Genomic DNA, 21,260 nt, shown 5'->3' on the forward strand with positions numbered 1-21,260 from the left:
AATTAAAAGCTTCTGCATGGCTAAAGAAAACAGTATTAAAATAAAAATAGAACCAACTGTATGAGAAAACATATTTGCCAATGATACCTCAGACAAGAGTTTGATCTCCAAAATAAATGAAGAACCCACATGGCTCAACTCCAGGAAGACAAAAAAACCAATTAAAAAATGGGCAAAAGACTTGAACGGACACTTCTCCAAGGAGGACATACAGAGAATCCAGAGACACATGAAAAGAGATGCAAATTAAAACCACAATGAGATACCACTTTACACTGGTCAGAATGGCTATCATAAACAAAGCAACTAACAGCAAGTGTTGAAGAGTTTGTGGAGAAAGGGAACCCTAGTTCCCTGTTGGTGTAAATGCAGACTGGTATAACCACTGTGGAAAACAGTATGGAATTTTCTAAGAAAATGAAAAATGAATCTGCCTTTTGACCCAGCAATTCAAAGTGTTAAGAATTTTAAAGCTAAATCACAGCCACCAGCTAATCCCATTCTTTCCCCTTTGTCCCCTTTTTAGTATGATACTCTCCTAAAAATTGGCATGTCATTCCCATGTGTGTTTTGTACTTTTACTTCATACTGTCCAATGAATTCATAAAAAGTTTGGAGGCTTTGCTAGAAATAAATATTAAAGATTTACTCAAAGGTCTTTAAGTTTGCAAACTGGGAACACAGCCAGGCAATAACCCAGAAGTATTTCAAAGAAGAAAGTTAAGAGTTCTTCTAGTAAAAAGTGCATTTTTTAGAAGGATCAGTCTTACATTGTTAATCTGAAGATTGATCCAGGGCAGGTATCAGTCAAATGGAGTCTGGATGATGGATGCCAAGTGGTCTGAAAGATGGATGCCCCACTGTCTAGTCACATCTGGCTGTCTTGATACATGGTTCTTCAGAAGGTAATCAGATGATTTTCTGGAGGTCTGGTATACCTCCAGGTACCCATGCACCAGGCATTGAAACAGGACTGGAAAGTTCAAAATTTAAGTTCCTAGGTTAGTGAGAACAAAAATAGACTTGTTTTTTCATGCCTCAAACCTCATGATGTTAAGAATTTTAGCAGCTTGGTTAAAGTGACTCTATTTTATATATTCCCTATCTTTATTTTTTAATTTTTTATTTATTTATCTTTAGAGAGGAAGGGAAGGAGAGAAGTAGAGAAATATCAATGTGTGGTTGCCTCTCATGAGTCCCCTGCTGGGAACTGGCCTGCAACCTAGGCATGTGCCCTGACTGGGAATCGAACCGCGATCCTGTGGTTCGCAGGCCTGCGCTCAATCCACTGAGATACACCAACCAGGATATATTCCCTATCTTTAATCTTCCTTTAATATGAACACTTCAATAAGCAGTTAGTACTATTTTGTGTTTTTAAAATTTACATATAGAAAAAGAAATAATTAAAGAGCAAATTATACATGCTAAAAAGTTTACATAAAGTGTATCATACCATATATAAAATCAATTTAAAATATTTTATATATTAATCTTTATTAAATTCACTCCTTTCCAAAAGCAAAAGAACTTGAAGCAATTGTAAGTCAAAGATATAGCCCTTAATAAAAGAATGAGTACAAATTCAGAACCAAAGAAAAAGGAAAGTGTAGGCATCCTTAGTAAGAGTTAGAATAATTGCTGTGTTTGAGAATTAAGCAGTAATCTGACTAAAAGATTGTTAAATCTTAATTTTTTTTGGAAAAAGACTCTGAGGGAAAATTACCTTTTGATGGTGTGTTACCTACTTAAATACAAAGTCACTTAACCTTCCATTGATTACAATGTGATAAGGCTGCCCAGGCTATGAGCCTGGGCAAGGAGAGCCATTTAAGGCAGAAACTGGGGGCCAGAGCAAAACAAAAGGAAAACACATATCCAGGAGGTAATCTAATGTGCTTTGTTCAGAGAATTAGTTTAAGGCACCCCATGCCTTTACAGTCATACACCTACAGCATAACTTAGCTGTCCACACACCACAAAATGATTTTTAAATTTGTAGCCATGATTTGAAATAGGAAGAGGCATTCCTTCCATGTTGCATGGCCAAAGTGCTGGCTGGGTTGACTAGGATGTCCCAGTGGTTGATGAAACAGTCGCTGTTATTTCAGGCTCCCATCAGGTGTCTGGAGCCTCTACTGCTGGTTTAAAGAAGGAAAATGTCTGGCTTGCAACACAGTATAAATAACATTATTCTGTAATAAAACATTGCTTTCTAAATCTATTGCTGTGTATTTTTTTAATCACTTAGAAAATTATGTACTGTTGTGGAAAAGCTACAATTTTTCAAGGCCCTTTTTGTTGTTGTGAAATCAACTTGAAGAAGTTTTAACTTCAGATATAGTGGAAGAGGAGAGTTTCACCATCTGTATGTTCATGTTAGGGGTAAAATTAGAATGGGAAAGCTAGATCATTAATCACATGTATTCTTTCACCATTAGATTCTCAGCCACTTCACTTTACAAATATTTGTTGACCACCTACTATATGCCAGGCATTGTTCTAAGTGTGACAAAGATTCTGCCCTTAACCCAGCACTAGTCAGGCTTGGCTCAGCTCTCAAGACTTTGACCTTGGCTGGTAAGAATCCTGCAGAGTCAGGACTTCTGGCCAAGATGGAGGTGTAGGTGGAAACATTGTGCCTCCTCACACAACCAAGTTAAAAGACAACAAAGTTTTAGTAAAAAAAAAACTGCGACCAAAACACAAAAAATTGAACTATATGGAAGTCCGACAACAACGAACCATTCAGCCAGACCGATAAACCAGGCGAAGGAGCAAGCAGTGAGATGGACTGTGCAGGCCCCAGCAGCAGGAAGCAGCAACGGGGACCACCATTGCCCCTCTTCGACCCCACCCCCACAACCAAGTGACCTGGGTGGCCCCGCCCTGGTGAACACCAAAGGCTCTGCTCGTCATCCGTAACAGGCGCGAACAAACCAAATCATTATGGCTCAAGAAGAACTCAAAGCTCCAGAGCCAATAACTCTAAGCAACCAAGAAATAGCCAACCTATCAGATTCATAGTTCAAAACACTGGTAATCAGGATGCTCACAGAACTGGTTTATTTTAATCACAAATTAGAGGAACAAGTGAAGGCTAAGCTAATTGAAATGAAGGAAAATGCACAGGAAACCAAGAGTGATGGAAAGGAAACTGGGACTCAAATCAAGGGAATGGACCAGAAGGAAGAAAAAAATGACCAAACAGAAAAGGATGAAAAAACAAGAATTCAGAAAAATGAGGAGAGGCTTAGGAATCTCCAGGACATGTTTAAATGCTCCAACATCCAAATTATAGGGGTACCAGAAGGGGAAGAGGAACAGCAACAAGTGGAAAACTTATTTGAACAAATAATAGAGAAGAACTTCCCCAAACTGGCAAAGGACATAGACTTCCAGGAAATCCAGGAAGCTCAGAGAGTCCCAAAGAAGTTGGACTCAAGAAGAAACACACCAAGGCACATCATAATTACATTAGCCAAGATTAAAGTGAAGGAGAGAATCCTAGAAGCAGCAAGAGCTAAGGGACAGTCACCTACAAAGGAGTTCCCATCAGACTGTCAGCTGATTTCTCAAGAGAGACCTTACAGGCAAGAAGGGACTGGAAAGAAGTATTCCAAGTCATGAAATCCAAAGACCTACATCCAAGATTGCTCTATCCAGCAAAGCTTTCATTTAGAATGGAAGGACAGATAAAGTGCTTCTCAGATAAGATTAAATTCAAGGAGTTCATCATCACCAAGCCCTTATTATATGAAATGTTAAAGGGACTTACCTAAGAAAAAGAAGATAAAAAATATGAACAGTGAAAGGACAGCAAACTCACAGTTATTAACAACTACACATAAAACAAAAGCAAACTAAGAGGACAGCTAGATCAGGAGCAGAACCATAGAAATGGAGATCACATAGAGGGTTAGCAGCAGGGGAGTGGGAGGAGGGGAAGGGGGAAGAAGATACAGAGAATAAGTAGCATAGACGGTAGATAGAAAATAGGGGGAGGGCAAGAATAGTAGGGGAAATATAGAATCTAAAGAACGTGAGACTCGTGCTCATAAACTAAAGGGGGGGAATGGTGGGGGAGGGGTGTGCAGGGTGGAGGGGAATGAGAGGGGGAAATAGTGTTACTGAACAGAGGTCTGAGGGGAGGGCAATATCTGGCCCACCTAGGAACGTCAAAAACTGCTTCAGAACAACAGGGGCCCCTCCCAAGGATGGAATATAATATCTACTGGGCTCTTCTGTCTGCCGCCAATTGGAAAGACATCTCTCAATGCCAGAGATTTGTGAAAAGGAAACAAAATGTTTATTTAATGCTATTTAGGCCTAATGCCTCCACTAAAATATCAAGGTCCTTTAGGGTATACACCTACACACACACACACACACAGAGCTCTCCCTTCTCTTACTGTCCCAACTCCAGGTACTGTAAATCAGGAAAAGAGCACACATCTGTTTTTCAGGCTGCTGGCACTGTCAGCTGTGTTGCTGTGCAGACAGGATCTCTAGTTAATCCAAAGTCATGTGGTACCCTCTCACGGTCCACTGGCAAGAGTTCTTTGTACCAAGTTCCAGGCAAAGTCTCTCCTGCTTTCCAGGCCACACAGCCAAAGGGGGCACTCCAAAGCTGTGTAGGCCTCTTCTACCAAAACTGCAGGGGTCCTCACTCTACCAAAAGCATGTGTCTTTCTTCTTCACCTGGCTGCAGGGATCTCCATTCTGGCAAAGTTGCGTGGTTTTCCCTTTCACCTGGGAAAGAGGGGGTCTGCAGTCTGCCAAAACCATGTGGCTCCCTCTTTCACCTTGCCAAGAGGGGGTCTTCACTCTGCCCCAAACTGCATGCCTCTCCCTTCTTTTTGGCTGCTGTGCTCTGGGTTTTAAATCCCTGCACCAATCTTCCTCTGTACCCTTATTTCCGACTCCTCCCACGATCAGTTACACCTGCCAGTATTTCTGTATCATTACCAGTTTACTGGGCTGCCATCATTAGTCTGGGCAGGTATCGCCCCATGTTCTGGAGCCAATCTTCTCCAAGCTTCCATGCAGGCGCTGTAACTTGGGGGACTTGCCCCCAGTTACATCTTAGGGGAAGTGACTTCATCCCCCTAGCTTCAAGCCTGGCCACAGCCATTTAACATATTGAAGTGACCCACCAAAGGCTATAGATAATGTTAAATGACCCTGCCATGGATTAGCTGCAAGGCTGTGGTTGTACAAAACAGCCCTGCATGTTCCTGCTCTTTGTGTCCCTTCCCCAACTCACACCTGTGGGGGGAAGGGGTGAGGACATCTTGTATGTCTCTCCAATATTCCTATACACTGAGTTCTGGACACCATTCCAAATCTTTTTGGGGGGAGCCCCTCCTTGGCTGCACCCTGTATCAATAGGACAACTGTAATGGCATAATCAATAAAATATATTTTAAAAAAAAGAATCCCACTGATCCAGTGTTAGAAAATCCTCCTCTCCTCAATATCTGATCAGATCTCTCACCTTCTCTCCCTTATATCTTATCACCTTGGCCTGCCTTCAGCAAGAATCTTGTTGAACCAGTCTAGCAAGAATCTCCTAGGCCTGGTGTTTCCTGTTATTAATTTTCCATCCACTGACCCCTGACCCATCCTGCTCCTTGTATTAAATCTTTACTTGTTCTCACTGCATTTGGGGTTCACTCAATCTCTCTTCCACTACAAAACCCCGCTGTGGTAGTCTTCCTGAATAATGTCTGCCTCATCATCTTTAACAAATGTCATGAATAAAATTTCTCTTTAACAGGTGCTGGGAACATGGAATCCTTGTGTTTATAGTCCAGACAATAAATAATCACTTAATGACCAAGGATCATTTTGCAAAGTGCCACAAAATAAAAGTTCCAGGAGTTGAAAATCCACATCAGAGGGGTATCTAATTTAGTCAAGTACTAGGAAAGGCATTTCTGAGGAAGATCTATGACAGGGTGCAGCCGAGGGGGGCTTCCAATAGGGATTTGTAATCGGGTCCAGAACTCAGGGTGTTCAGGAAATATAAGAGAAAAAAATATATATGATGTCCTCACCCCAACCAGTCTGAGCTGGGGATGGGACACATGGAGCAGGGCCACTGAGAGCTGTTTTGTATAGCAAGCAACAGCTTTGCAGCTAACCTCTGTCATGGTCATTTAACATATCTATGAACCTTTAACTCTTTTCATAGATATGTTAAATAGCTGTGGCCATGCTTTGAGCCAGGGGGATGGGAATGACTTCAACAGAGGATGTAACTGGGAAGCAACTCCCCCTGGTTACAGTGCTTGTGTGAGAGCTTGGACATGATCAGCTCCGCACCAGGGGACCATGCCTGCTGGAACTTACTATGTCAGACCAGTAAAGCTGGAAGAGTACAGTAATGCTGGCAGGTATAACTGATTGTGGAAGGAGTCGGAAATTGGGCTGCAGAGGAAGACTGGTGCAGGGATTAAAACCCAGGTGCAGCAGCCAAACCAGGTCAGGACCACAAGGCTTTGGAGGAGTTGGGACCATGCGGCTATGGTAGGAGAGGGGAATCACCACTTGGCTTGGGCAGAGGTTGGAACCATGTGGCTCTGATATGCTGCCTTTTGCCACATGGCTTAGGCAGCAGGAGAGCCTTTGCCTAGAAGAAAAGGGGTGAAAGGACTCTTGCTGGTGGGCCATGAGAAGGTGCCACACGGCCTTGAATTAACTTGAGATAATGGCAGTAACACAGCTGATGGTGCCAGGAGGCTAAATCATGGACTGCTACTTCTTTTCTTGAGATATGGTACACCGGACTGGGCAAAAGAGAGAAGGAAGGACTGTGTGCGTTTGTGGGTATTCTGAAGAACTTTAGTATTTTAATGAAGACATTAAGTCCTTACTCTAAGTCTGTATAACTTTTAAATAAATAACTCCTTTCATTTTCACAAATCTCTGGCATTGAGAGACATCTTTCTTCTGGAGGAGGGCAAAGCAAACCTAGTATGGGGGAGAACCCCTAGAGAAAATGGGGGGTCCTTTTGGTAATAGTATATTGTTTATCCCGCCCCGGGTCTGTTCTGTAACAGATCCACACCTGCCAGGACCACGCAGGTGAGTGGGCATTACAGAGGCAAGGAGGGCACAAAGGAGGGTATCTCATGCTGAGGACATGGTAAGAGTGGGATGGGACATTTGAGGACTAAAAAGGCAGAAAATCTGGGGCTTAGGATACAAGGGAGACAGGTGAGTCATAAAAACCTAGGAAAGCAGGTGAGGGAGAAAAACCACACAGAGCCCTTGCTAGTCACCTGAAGAATTTTGGACTTTATTCTAAGATATCCAGAAACATGATATGCTCAGATATGCCCTCTAGAAAGATGATCTCACTACTCTGAAGAGAAAGGTTTGGGCAAGACAGCTAGAGGCCAGGGTGGCAAAGACCAGATGGACAAGTCTAAGAGCAGGGGAGAGGAAAGGAGTGACTAGTTTCCAACTGTCATCAGAAGGAACAGCCATCACCATCTAATGATGACCTAGTGTCTCAACCTGGTCACTGTCACTGGGGATGGCCATGTTAGGTCAGTGACTGAGGTTTACAAGGACACAAAGGAGGCATGTTTGGAGGATGGTGGGCTTATAGACCTCAGTGAAATTCTACCATAGCTTGAAATTCTACCAGGACTTTTAACTGGGGCCAACATCCTATTTGCTTGTGGCTATCAGGTCTAGGCAGCAGCAGTAGGTGCAGTAATGGCCAGTGACAGCAGGCAGTGAACAAAAGCTAACAGGTTCTTTTCAGGTTGCCAGAGACAGGAACCTGGCTGTGCTGTACATGAGGCCAGGGCCCACACTTGTCCTAGGGCCAGGCACTAGTCCTTGTCTCCCAGCACAGGCCTTATGAGTCTGCTTTACTGACATCAGCTGTCTCTGGATCTCCGTTGGATTTTGCGTTTGAAGGTTAAAATCTTAAGTTATTAGGTAATAAGAGAGTGGGTAACTAGAGAGCTAAAGAAGGCCTGAGGAGCGAAGGATTAGAAGAAACAAAAAGAGAGTATGAAAAAATCATCATTGAAACTTTTGTCCAGAAATTCTGTCATGTTTAAATTTGGGGGGCGGGAAGCAATTTTGTCCAACATTTAGAAAAAAATGATTAAAAAATGTATCAGAGTCAGATTCCCTTTCTGTGTGTCAGACTGTGGCTGCTGTCACCTCTCTGATCTTCTAGTCCCTCTGCAGCAGCTGTGCTAACCTCCAAGTATGCTCCTGCCTCAGGGCCTTTGCACGGGCCATTCCTTCCTCCTCTGCTCAAACATGTCCCTTTCAGTGAGGCCTTGTCCATCTGAAACCACGTGCACGCAACTACCTCCTACTTCTGACATCTCCATCCCTCCCTCTTAATTTGTTTCCCATAGCCATTATCCCTGTCTCAGATAACTGTTCTTGTTTGTTTGTTTGTTTGTTTGTTTGTTTGCTTACTTACTTCCACCAAAACACAAGACCCAGGAAAGGCAGCAATATTTGGTTTTTGCGTCTCCATCTCTTGGAACAGGGACTCACAAGGCATGCCCTCAAAAAATGCTTACAGAGTAAATGAGTAACTGTTTAAGACATGTTCAGTAGCTTGGAAAGCTGGGTTCTGCTGTGCAAGAGCAGCAGCAGCACATGTGTCTGCTGCTTACTGGAATGTGGGACCCCAGTGTTCTCGGACATGTTGGATCTGTGAACGTGAGTCTAGACATGATGAGAGGGGAAAGAAGAGTGGTCCATGGGTCTTCAATGTTTCTGTTATTGGAGAACACCAGCAGGGGGATTGCTTAAAGGAGTGGTGGTTCAAGGTCATTTCTGGTTACCACAGAGCACACACACTCACATATCTGTGCATAAATAAATGTGTTTTGGTCAATGTATGTCAGACAGCAAATCCAATTTTTCTGGCAGGCACTGCTATGAAAATGAAGCTGCTTTGCTTCCACACAACCCCTGTCTGCTAGGCAGGCCCTGAAGGCACTGAGGTATCATGGGCCATTGATAGGAAACATGTCAGTCACATGGAATGTGGCCAGTCCCCATGTTCTCTGTCCCTATGGAGCCACTAAGTCCTGAGCTGGGCCTCCTTGTCACTAGTTAGTCTCCCTTGGGAAGCTCAGGGCTGGTCTCTAGCTGCAGACTTGGATAGAAGAGCATGAAATTCTCAGTTCCTGCTACTCTTTTGAGTCAAAGCCCAGCAGGTAGCCTTCTGTCTTTTGGTCCCACCTGGTCCAGCTGGCCCTCTGACTCTTCCTCATGAAGCAAAGGATCAGTGAGAACAGGAGAGGCCTGGCACTGAGCCTGCTGAGTCCACCCCTCCTGTCATCCATCCCCTGGGCCTCACCTGGGGTCCCTCGGCATCAAAGATGGAAGGAGAGTCCTAAATAGGGCACCCAGAGCTCTGTTTGATCACACTCCCCTCATGAGAAAAAAGAGCACATCAAGAATAAAGTCAAAAGTTGAAAGAGCAATATAGTCTCCTTTTCCTCTCCACCAAAAGTTCTATCCTGCTCTATGGGTCCCACTGAATATGGCTGAGGTTTCTGACTTGTCCCTACCTGAGGGAAAATCCCCTCCCAGCAACTGGAATAGTAACTCTTAACTCATTTTCATCCTGGGGCCCACTGGGGAATCTAATGAAAACTATGGGCTCTTTCCCACAAAAAGAAAAAGAAGAAGAAAGAGGAGGAGGAGGGGAAAGAGGGGGAGGAGAAGAAGAAAAAGAAGAAATGAAAAATTCATGCAATTTTACAGTTCTCACAGGTTCCCTGAAAATCATCCCTAAACAGTCTAACACTTATGTTGTTGTCGGGGGTAGACATTCTAGGGTCTTGATCTTGACATTGACCAATGTGACTGGGCAAGTCTCCCTCTCTTCATTTGACTTGGGGACCTGCCAGATGTACAGGGTCCACTTTAACATCTCTGGTTAAATAATTATTTTGATATTGAAGAGATTACTGCTTTGAAAAGGAAGCAGAGATGTCTCTCTATTTTATTATTATTATTTTGGAGCAAACATGTCTGAACTAGTTAGAGAGCTTGTGCTCCCAGCTAATGCTGGACAAGGGTACAGTGAGCAGGTGGAGAACTTCAGGTGGGGGCTGGAAGCAAGGATTCCTAGCAGGTGTTTATCCTCTGGCAACCTCTCCTTAGAACGCTGGATAATGTCAGTCATAAAAACAAGGCTGGCATCTTTTGATTTTTCTTTCACTGCAGTGACAAAGAGATCAGCAATCCACATCATTTTAATTATGAAAGGGCCCCAGGGAAAGGGCCAGTCTCAGTGGCTTCTCAGCATGATGGTGCGATGACCCACATCTCCCCAACAGTTGGCTGCATTTCTTATTGACTCTCTAACATCGGCTGCAGGCAGCTGGCAGCAACACATTAGAATGGTGAACACAGATCCTGATCTGATCACTGAGAGAGACACACCATCCTCTCAGAGTGTCCTTTGAAACTGCCTGCAGTCACATGTGTCACTGAAATCCTGCTGTGCCCCAGGAATGCTTTATTTGTGGCTGGTTCATGTGTCAAGGGCGGTATTTGACACAGCTCAAGAGACTTTATCCCTGCATGTCTTGATAAGGCACCTAATTCATTCAGACTTTTTAGGGGCTGGAAATCTGTGTTCTGTTCATCCATTTTGTGTAGAAGAGGGATGTGAGTGAGTTTCCCAGCTCCTCCCTCCTGGGGCTTACCCAGCCTCAGTAGTGAATCCAGTCTCTCAGCAGAGAGACCTGTACAGAGGATCAGTTCAGGTTTTAAATGACAAGTCTAATAGTGCTCAGGAACATTGTGTCACAGATGCCAGGGAGAATCTGAATGGCCAGTTGGCTCGGTCTGCATCAAAAAGGGTTATGAAGCGACAAACATTTAGAAAGCAAGATATAAATAATAACCCACAGAAATGCAAGTCAAACAGACAAGAACATCATGAGAAAGGCTGAAATTCACTAGCAGAGAAATAAAAACTTAAAAATGACAAGCTATTTTATACCCAGCAGGCTTACGGCAACAATGTCAAACAGAGCTACAATATTTGTTATTGGTAAGATCTGGACAGTAGCTGCTCCCTCCTGTGCCACTGAGAAGCAACCCGGCCCCTTCCTACTACAGTTACAATTACACATCTTTTGACCCAGCGACCTTTCTTGTGGGGGGATCCCAGAGAAGCAAATATCCCTATTTGCTTTTTAATGTGTGTTGCATTTTCATGATGAAAACCTGAAAACAAAGTCATCCATCAGTGAAAATGACTGAAATCATATTACAGAGACCATAGGTATATAGTTTGGGGAAAAATGCCTTGGAATTATACCAATTAACTTGGTGATATTCCCAGTTATTTATGGGGAAGAAATGCACATTCAGTAAAATGTGTATAGTATGATACCATATTCTGTAAAACAAATAATGACACAGAGCCTACATATGTGTTTACGTATGGTTGTGGTTGTGACACTATGTTTATCTATGCATTAAAAAAAGATGAAAGGAATCAAATTTATTAAAATGCACTTAAAAGCTTATTTGCTATAACCACGTTAATGAACTTATGCAAAAGTATATGTGTAACCATAAAGTGAAAAAGTTTTCTATGAGAGTCAGGGAGATGAATAATATCACAAGTGCAGATGTCTAGTGAAAACCAACACACTTAAACAACAAAGCGTGTCTCAGTCTGCTGGGGCTGCTATCACAAATTACCATAGACTGGGCAGCTTATAAACAGAAATTTAGTTCTCACAGTTCTGGAGGGTAGAAGTTTGAGATGAAAGTTTATCGTCTTGTGAGGAGGACCTGCTTCTTGGTTCACAGGTAGTCAGTTCCTTGCCATGTCATCAAATGGCAGAAGGTATAAGGGAGATCTCTGGGGACTTCAAAAAGGGCACTAACCTCATTATGTGGGCTTCACCCTCATGACCTCACCACCTCCCAAAGGCCCCACCTTTGTAATGTGATCACAAAGCAGGAATTAGGTTTCAATATATGAATTTTAGGGGACCATGGGTGCAATGTCCAATCTAAGAGTGAGACTTTTCTGCACATAAAGGGGAGCTAAGAAGCCCAGGGTGCTCCTGGCCATCTGCTGGAGGTAGTGATGCAGGAGGCGAGAGGCATGGCTGAGGAGGTGAGGGATGGGAAAACACCCCTGCCTATTTCAGCAGCCAAATCTAATCATCTCACCTCCTCCAATGGGTGCCTTCTCTGTCTCTTGACCACTCAAAAGAAAAAGTTCAAGTTCGCTAATATCACTTTGTAGTCGATGCTAGCCTAGCTTTGTGGCCTCGTCTACCACACGCAATCCATTTCTCACTCTTCCCTAGAAAATTGGGATTATACTGTACGTGCACCTTTGTAATTTTTTCACTCAAAAATACATGTTGAATATTTCTATTACATCAAATATTCTTTATTTTATTTTATTTATTTTATTTTATTTTATTTTATTTTATTTTATTTTATTTTATTTTATTTTATTTTATTTTATTTTATTTTATTGAGAGAGGACAGGGAGGGAGAGAGGGACAGAAACATCAATGTAAGTGAGAAACATCAATCAGTTGCTCCTCAAACATGCCCCAGCTGGGGACCAAAACTGCAAGCCCGGCATGTGCCCTGTCCAGGAATTGAACCAGTGACCTTTCCGCAGAACAATGCCCAACTAACTGAGCCACACTGGTCAGGGCTGAATATTCTTTGCAACAAAATATTTAATGACTGTGTAGTATTCTATTGTAGAGTTGAATCAACTCAACATAAAAACATAAATATAAAAAATTACCTATCTTGTATTGTTGAATATTTAGCAATCTCCCATTCTTCTCAACTCTTATTAACATGCACAATAATGTGAAACCTATTGCACTTAAATGTTTGCACACATTTTTTCTTCCTTCCTCAGGATAAATAATTAAAAGTTGAAGTCCTAGGTGAATAGGCTTGATTAGAATAATACTTTTAATATTGATATTCGAGAGGTTTATTTTCCACATTTTTGCATAAACTTGCTAATAATTTATGGCTTTATTTTTTTTTGCATCTAAAAGTTTAATTTATCTGAAATTTATTTCGGCTTATAATGTGTGTGGCAGAGGTATTCTCCAATACTCATGACTACTTTCTCTAAAATAGAAGTAATGGACCTAATTTGGGGCAATATGTTTGACCACTCAGAATAAAGATCCATTTCTCAGTCTCTCTCACAGCTATGATCTGCCCAGTGAAATGTGAGAGGAAGAGACTTATGCAATTTCTGGTTTTGTTCCTAAAGAAAGAACCCCTTTCCTCTCTTTGTCACCTACCTTGCTGCCTACGACATGTTTGTGTAACATCTTGGAACATTCAAAAGTACCACTCCTTAGGGATGGTGGAACAACCAGATGAAAGGAATGTGGACAACCAGTGTGTTAGGGCGACCGACCCATGCCTGGACTTCCTCCCTCGGACTGTGAAATGCAAGAGTACCATGATCCCTCACCTATTGTGGGAGTTACATTCCAGAGACCCCTGCGATAGATGAAAATCTACAAAGTAGCAACATTACATTTATTTTATTATTTATATATATATTAAGGCTTTATATACCCTTCCTGCACTCTTATAAATCTTTCCCACACTTTTATAAACACTTCATGTGCTCTTAAACACTTTCTACACTCTTAAACCTACAAAATTTTGACAACATATAAAATTCTATATGGGTACTCACCAGTGAAGTATACAGTTGTCCCTCACCATGTCACGGTTCACTTATTGTGGCTTCACTGTATTGCGGATTTTTTAAAACTCACGATAAGAGAATCACTACATAGTGAGGGATGACTGTAACAGCTATTTGTCACTGGGTTTTCTAGATTTCTGTTCCACAGAGCAAATCTATGTCTGAAATAATTAGGATAAATTAAGGGCATAACTTTAATTTTGTAAAAGTGGCTAATCCCTTGTTACCCTGAAATCCTGAATAGTTCATTCTTTCTCCTAACAATTTGTAAAATAATTCTTACTGTATTATATATAACTTCCATATTCTGGATATATTTCTTTTTTTAAGATGTTATTTATTTTTATAGAGAGGGTAAAGGAAGGAGAAGGTGAGAGAAAGAAACATCCATAAATGGGTTGTCTCTCACATGCCCTCAACTGAGGATGTGGCCTACAACCCAGGCAAATGCCTTGACTGGGAATCAAACCAGCAACATTTTGGTTCATAGGCCAGCACTCAATCCACTGAGCCACACCAGCCAGGGCTCCACCCGTACTCTTAAAGCAACTATACATACCCTATGTTTACCAGTAAATGGAATGTATAAATTAAGAGTGGAGTACCCCTTGTCTGATGGTTTTGCCTCCTTTTCAGCTCTCTGCTGGGAGAGTGAATGATGAATCCTTAACTGAAACTGTCAGTAAAAGGCAACTCCTCCCACCCCCACTACTTGGACCTCTATTCCCAGGGAGGAAATGGCTGGTGTGCACTCAGAAGGACACACATACGCAAATGCATACACACTATGCTTGTGTAACTGCTGCGAGTGTTGCTTATTAGAACCAAAGGCTCTGCTCTGGGCCCTGCCCCTGTGAGCTAGCCCCTTTCTTCCAGGCTCAGCCCCCTGGTCTTCAGAGTCACCAGCCTTGCCAAGGGGAAGACTATCTTCCAGGGTCCCTGACCCTGTGGCTTCCATGCCTCCCCTCCCAGGAGAGAGAGAACTTCTTGCCCTAGTGTGGAGCACCCACTATGTTGAGAAGAGTAAGATGACACAGGCAGTTTGTTTAGGGCTTGGTTTCCATAAACGGGTCAGAATTATTTTTAAGATAAACAAACATCATGACAGTGCTGTGAATGCTCAGTTCCCACCTCCCTCTTTCTCTAAACTATCATTCAGTGTAAGTGTTGCCAGATAAATGATGGGAATATGAATATCAGGGTTCATGCCAGTTATTTGGGGGGAATAAGAGGCAGCTGGCCCCAGTCAATGTTTTTCCTGTATTCTTTTGCTTTCCCTCATTCATTCTATTCATTTCAAGAATAATTTACTTTGTCTAACATTTATAAGAGGGATGGAAGATAGACAGGAGGAAGTGACAATACAAGTAGTTTGGGAAGATGTAACAGCACAGGGTAAAACACTAACGTTTGGCTCTACGTCTTCTGCGGTGTACTTACTACAAAAAGTGGGGGCACAAGGAAGTTCTCAGAGGTGATGGATGTTTATTAACCTGATGGTGGTGAGGGTTTCATGGGTGCATCCACATGTCCAAACTCATAAAATTGTATACAGTAAATATGCAGTCTTCTGTATATCAGTTTTACCTCAATAAAGCTGTCTAAAAATGAGAATTACAGAGGAAGTTGGAAATTATTCCAAGTTTCAAACTGCACTCATTCTTTCATTGAGCAACCATTTACTAAGCGCCCCTGACTCCACCCCCACTAGCGCTGTGCTAGGTGCACCACAGCAGTGAGAAGCAAGGCGGACATTATCTCTGGCCCCAAAAGTCTAACAGAGAACCCAGAAGACACAATGAGCAATAACAACCATGGGCTGGGATAGGGCAGCTGCGCACCATGGATACGTGGAGTAGGGCAATCCTGTCTGGGAGGGTCAGGGTAGTAATTCACAAATCCAAGACTGACTCCTACAGCTCTTAGTGACAGGCAGGCAACTCCACAGATCGCAGCTTGAGGGGGGAAATCAATTTCCTTTTATATTGCTGTTTTACACACATATCATCAGCACCCCCTCAATTCTATCCACTCATTCTCCAAAGCAGGTCCTTTTTGGAGGAGTTAAACATGGTGATTAAACAAAGGCAACTCTAGAAGGGTGAACAAAGCATTAGACATGGTTTCATTTTATATAAATGTCAAATTTTCTGCCTCAGTAAGGTTGCAGCTGTGACAAGATTAGGCTGCTTTCTAGGTCATATATTTTCTAAAGCACTATGCCAAATAATTAATACATCAAGGAAAATAAAACAAATAGATTCAATTATTTTAAAACCTTGCAAGCAATTTTTATTAAAAAAGTGAATAAGGCAGCACATTGAATAAACAAAGAAAATGATACTCTTCATATAAAAAGGTGAATTCTCTGGTTAAATCTGTGAACATATGAAGAATTGAGTCTGTTCCGTGCAGGATTCTGAATAGAAGTTCAATTAACTGGCATATAATGGGCCTAATATAATTTTCTATATAACAATTATTCTATGCATTTTTGGCAATTCATGAATTGCAATCCTATAAATCACAATTTAAAAAATAACTACTGATAGTCTCTGGGTATTCATAGTAGGAGACTGCTTATGGAGATATGGTTAAAGTATGAATTTTATCCAATAGTAATATTATCAGATTCATATTGGAATTAATCAGCATGTGCTGAATAATGTTTAGTCATAGACTAGACATAAATAAACTAATTAACACTAGATAGGCAATTAGTAGTGTTTCTTGAGTACAGATGATCCTTCTAAATGCAGCACAAAATAACCCTTTTGTATTCTGCTGCATGTTTCCTTTCATCCAGTGTTTGGACTTTAGTCACAGAAGGACTGATGCTCATGGCAAAGAACCTGGTGTCAGAAGGTCTATATTCTGGTCTCAGGGCCACTAGAAGTTAACTGTTTGGCCTGAGGGAAAAATCAATAAAAGAAGACACTTTATAAACCTGGGTTGTAAAAGAAACGAAAGATCATAAACATAAAAGCATACTGAAAAAATTAATGAACATGACATAAAACATCCAAAAAGTCTATGGATAAATGCAATAACATGTCATAATGATTATGTAAACTAAATTATGGCTTAAGAGACATCAAAAAGAGCCTGTTGATAGAATTCTCATTCATAAACAAATAAACATAAGGTTATATATGTGTGCATGTATGTTTTAAATGGGGAGACACTTACTAGGTATTATAAACATTTCTCTTAATTTTGCTATGAACCTCATACTACTCTGAGACAAACTCTTTAAAAATCAAAAACAGACTTCCGCCAAGATTGAGAAGTAGGTGGAGGATCCACCTCACCTCTGTGCACAACCAAATCTAAGAACAACTATTTTTAACAGCAGTCACAACCAAGCCACATGGAAAATCGACAATACGGAGTCCAAAGGACAACTAGATACTCGGCTGGACCGGTACGAGGAGCGAGGCCAGCAGCGGAGCAGGTTAGCAAGAAAAAATTCCCGGGGCGGTGCGCGGTGCGCGCAGGCAACCGAGGGCGCTGATCGCCAGCGAGCTGGCTGCCGGAGCGCACAGGGAAGAGGTGCGGTGGGTCGGTCGGTCGCGCGCATTTACGTGCGGAGAAACCAGTGAGAAGGGAAACCCGAGCGGTGCAGCAGGCTCGCAAAATTAGGATCGGATAAGCAAGCCCGAGACTTTGAGTGACTGGATGCGCTGGGCTAGCGGAGAGGAACGCCGTTGCTCCCTCTCTGACCCCGCCCCCACACACAGCGTCACAAACCAGCGACCTGGGTCGCCCCGTCCTGGTAAACAACTAAGGCTTCGCTCCGCTCACTTAACAGCACGAATAGACCAAAAAATGGCTCTAGGATAACTCAGAGCCCCAGAACCGATAGACCTAAGTGATGAAGAAATAGCCAGTCTTTCAGATGCACAGTTCAAAACACTGGTTATAAAGATCCTTACAGAACTGGTGGATTTTAGTCACAAATTAGAGAAACATATGGAAGCTAAATTAATTGAAATGAATGCTGATACAAAAGATACCAATAGTAATGGAAAGAAAATTGGGACTCAAATCAAGGGAGAGGACCAGACGGAAGAAAAAAAATGATCAAACAGAAAGGAATAAGAATTCAGAAAAATGAGGAGAAGCTTAGGAACCTCCAGGACATCTTTAAACGTTCCAACATCCGAATTATAGGGGTACCAGAAGGGGGAAAGGCACAACCACCAGTTGAAAAATTATTTGAACAAATAATAAAGGAGAATTTCCCCAAGATGGCAAAGGAAATAGACTTCCGAGAAATCCAGGAAGCTCAGAGAGTCCCAAAGAAGTTGGACTCAAGAAGGAACACACCAAGGCACATCATCATTACATTAGCCAAGATTCAAATGAAGGAGAGAATCCTAGAAGCAGCAAGAGCTAAGGGGACAGTCACCTACAAAGGAGTTCCCATCAGACTGTCAGCTGATTTCTCAAGAGAGACCTTACAGGCAAGAAGGGGCTGGACAGAGGTATTCCAAGTCATGAAAACCAAAGATCTACAACCAAGATTGCTCTACCCAGCAAAACTTTCATTTAGAATGGAAGGACAGATAAAGTGCTTCTCAGATAAGACCAAATTCAAGGAGTTCATCATCACCAAGTCCTTACTATATGAAATGTTCAAGGGACTTACCTAAGAAAAAGAAGATAAAAAAGATGAACAGTGAAAGGACAGCAAACTCACAGTTATTAAGAACCACACCTAAAACAAAAGCAAACTACGAGGATAGCTAGATCAGGAGCAGAACCATAGAAATGAAGATCTCATGGAGGGTTAGCAACAGGGGAGTGGGAGGAGGGGAAGGGGGGAGAAGGTTCAGAAAATAAGTAGTATAGACAGTAGATAGAAAATAGATAGGGGGGAGGGTAAGAATAGTAGGGGAAATACAGAATCTAAAGAATTTGAGACACATGTTCATGAACTAAAGGGGGAAGGGGGGGGGGGGGGGGCGCGGGGGGGGGGGAGTGGAGGGGAATAAAGGAAATGAATGGCAATTCATAAAAAATCAAAAACAAATAAAACACTTGTATAACAATAACAATAAAAAGCCTAGAATACTAATGAAAATATTTTCTGAGGACATTATGGCCAATTTTTATATGTCCTAATTGTTGCTAGTTCCTAAATGTTACAATAAGCAAAAGGGGGAGAGTAAAGGAGAAAAAAAGAAGAAAAATTACCCATAACACCTATGTGCATAAGCATTTTCAAATGCAAATGTCATGTATCTTTATATTTCCACATGAGTTCATGCAATAAATACATATCTGTAAACTGACATTTTATATATCAGTACATCACAAGAATATTTCCCTTTTCGTAATTATTTTCTGAAATGTCACTTGTAATAGTTGTCTAATATCTTAATTTATTATACAACAGTTAAATTAGTCAATCCTCATTTGTTTAGCATTCAGGTTGTTTATAATTTTTAGCTGAAGTAAATTTTTTTGTGGCTAAATCTTTGGCACCTTGGTTGTCATTTTCTTATTATATACCAGTTTTTAAAGTTTTTAAAATTTATTTTCAGTTTTTACTAAAAGATGATGAAAGAGCCAATTTCTCTACCACATTGCCAATTTTGGAGTTTATAATAGAAATAAATCTTTGCTAATTCACAAGCAAAAATGATCATTCACTGTGGCCATAACTTGCACTTCTTTGTTTATTAGATAAACCTGATTTTTTTAATAATGTGTCATAGGAGAGACACGGGCACAGCACCTGCTACATTGTTCTGTGCAGCCACATCCTGGGCAGCAGTGGAGACGTGGTGGTGGAACTGCAGAGAGAAGGCCTGTGCAGCTGCACTTCTTGCTCTACCCTTTCAATGCAGGTACTAACTATAGTGGCAATTGCTGGAGATTTTTCAACTGTTATTTCTGATACTCGATTGAAATGAAGGGTTTTCCAGTCACACCTGGGATAGCCCCAAATATTACAAATTAATAGATAAAACAGTCACTGGATCCAGTGGTTTCCATGGAGACTGCTTTACCCTGACGAAGATTATTGAAGCAAGACTCAAGATGTGCAAGCATTCCAATCATAAGGCAGTAGCTGCAGTGCTGTCCACAGTGCTCTATTCAAGGTGCTTCTTTCTGTACTGTGTTCACAACATCATCGGGGACTCCATGCAGTAGGGAAAGAAGGCATATATTTGACACCTTGGGGTCCTACCTGAGAGACCCCTTCAAGAGTAGGTAGTCAATGAGAGCCATGCTACAGCTGATACTTGACAATCAGGTTGGTTTTAAGAACAGGCATAATGTGGGGCATGTGTCACTCTCTTTGGATAGAGCCATGCGGCTGGGGAAAGGTGTCTTCAGTTCTTCTGCTGAGAAGGACATGCACATTGGGGCATGCTCAAAATCTGCATGGTGACCATGGACAGCATCCTGGAGGAGCTGGTTCCCCTGAGGATGGACTGATGTTCCTGCTATTGCATTGATGTGCTTTATTTAAAAAGGCACTTCTTGACTTCTGGCCAAGATGGAGGTGTAGGTGGACACACTGTGCCTCCTTGCACAACCAAAATTAAGGACGACAAAAATTTAGAAACAAAAAACAACCAGAAAAATTGACAGAAAATTGAACTGGATGGAAGTCTGACAACCATTCATCCAGACTGGTAAGAGGGGTGGAGTCGGCAGCCAGTGGAGAGGGGTTGGGGCAGGAAAAAGTGGTGGCTGGCAAACGGGGCACACAAGTGGCAGTTGACAGATCCTGGGCACAGGCTGGCAATGAGAAGACCCAGGGAAGCAGACCCAGGGAGGCATGCAAGGTGGCTGGCTGACTATAGTCACACATTCGCGTGCAAATAAAACAGATGAAAACGGGCAGTGAGACAGACCATGCAACCCAGGACCCAGCACCGGAAAATAAAGCCTAAAAGCATTGATTGAAAACACTTGTGGGGGTTGAGGTGCTGGGAGAGACTCCCAGACTCACAGGAGAGTTTGTTGGAGAGACCCGCAGGGTCCTAAAAGATACAGAAGCCCACCCATACAGGGAACCAGCACCAGAAGGACTCAATTTGCTTGTGAAAAGCAGCAGCGGAGAGAGAAGAGCAAGGGACAATGTTCCCTCTCTGACCCTGCCACCCACATACAGCATCACAACCCAGCAACTGGGTTGCCCTGCCCTGATGAACACCAAAGGCTCCACCCCTCAATACACAAGAGGTGTGACCAGACCAAAAAAAAAAAAGGCTCAAATGGAAGAACAGATCAAAGCCCCAGAGCCAATACTTCTAAGCAACCAAGAGTTAGCCAACCTATCAGACACACAGTTCAAAACACTAATAATCGGGATGCTCACAGAATTGGTTGAATTTGGTCAAATTACATGAAAAAATGAAGGCTACACTAAAAGAAATGAAGCAAAATGCACAGGGTAACAAGAGTGATGAGAAGGAAACTGGGATTCAAATCAATGGAGTAGACCAGAAGGAAGGAAGAAACAACCAAACAGAAAAGAATGAAGAAACAAGAATTCAACAGAATG

General features: G+C 42.1%; 1 pseudogene; it reads left to right on the forward strand.

Moving 5' to 3' along the window:
- The first annotated feature begins 13,378 nt into the window (after positions 1-13,378).
- LOC119043625 (proteasome subunit beta type-1-like) lies at positions 13,379-20,185 on the forward strand (annotated as a pseudogene).
- Positions 20,186-21,260: the final 1,075 nt, after the last annotated feature.

Source organism: Artibeus jamaicensis, unplaced genomic scaffold (assembly GCF_021234435.1).
Source record: "Artibeus jamaicensis isolate MK-2021 breed Jamaican fruit bat unplaced genomic scaffold, CSHL_Jam_final contig_3155, whole genome shotgun sequence".
Lineage (NCBI taxonomy): Eukaryota > Metazoa > Chordata > Mammalia > Chiroptera > Phyllostomidae > Artibeus > Artibeus jamaicensis.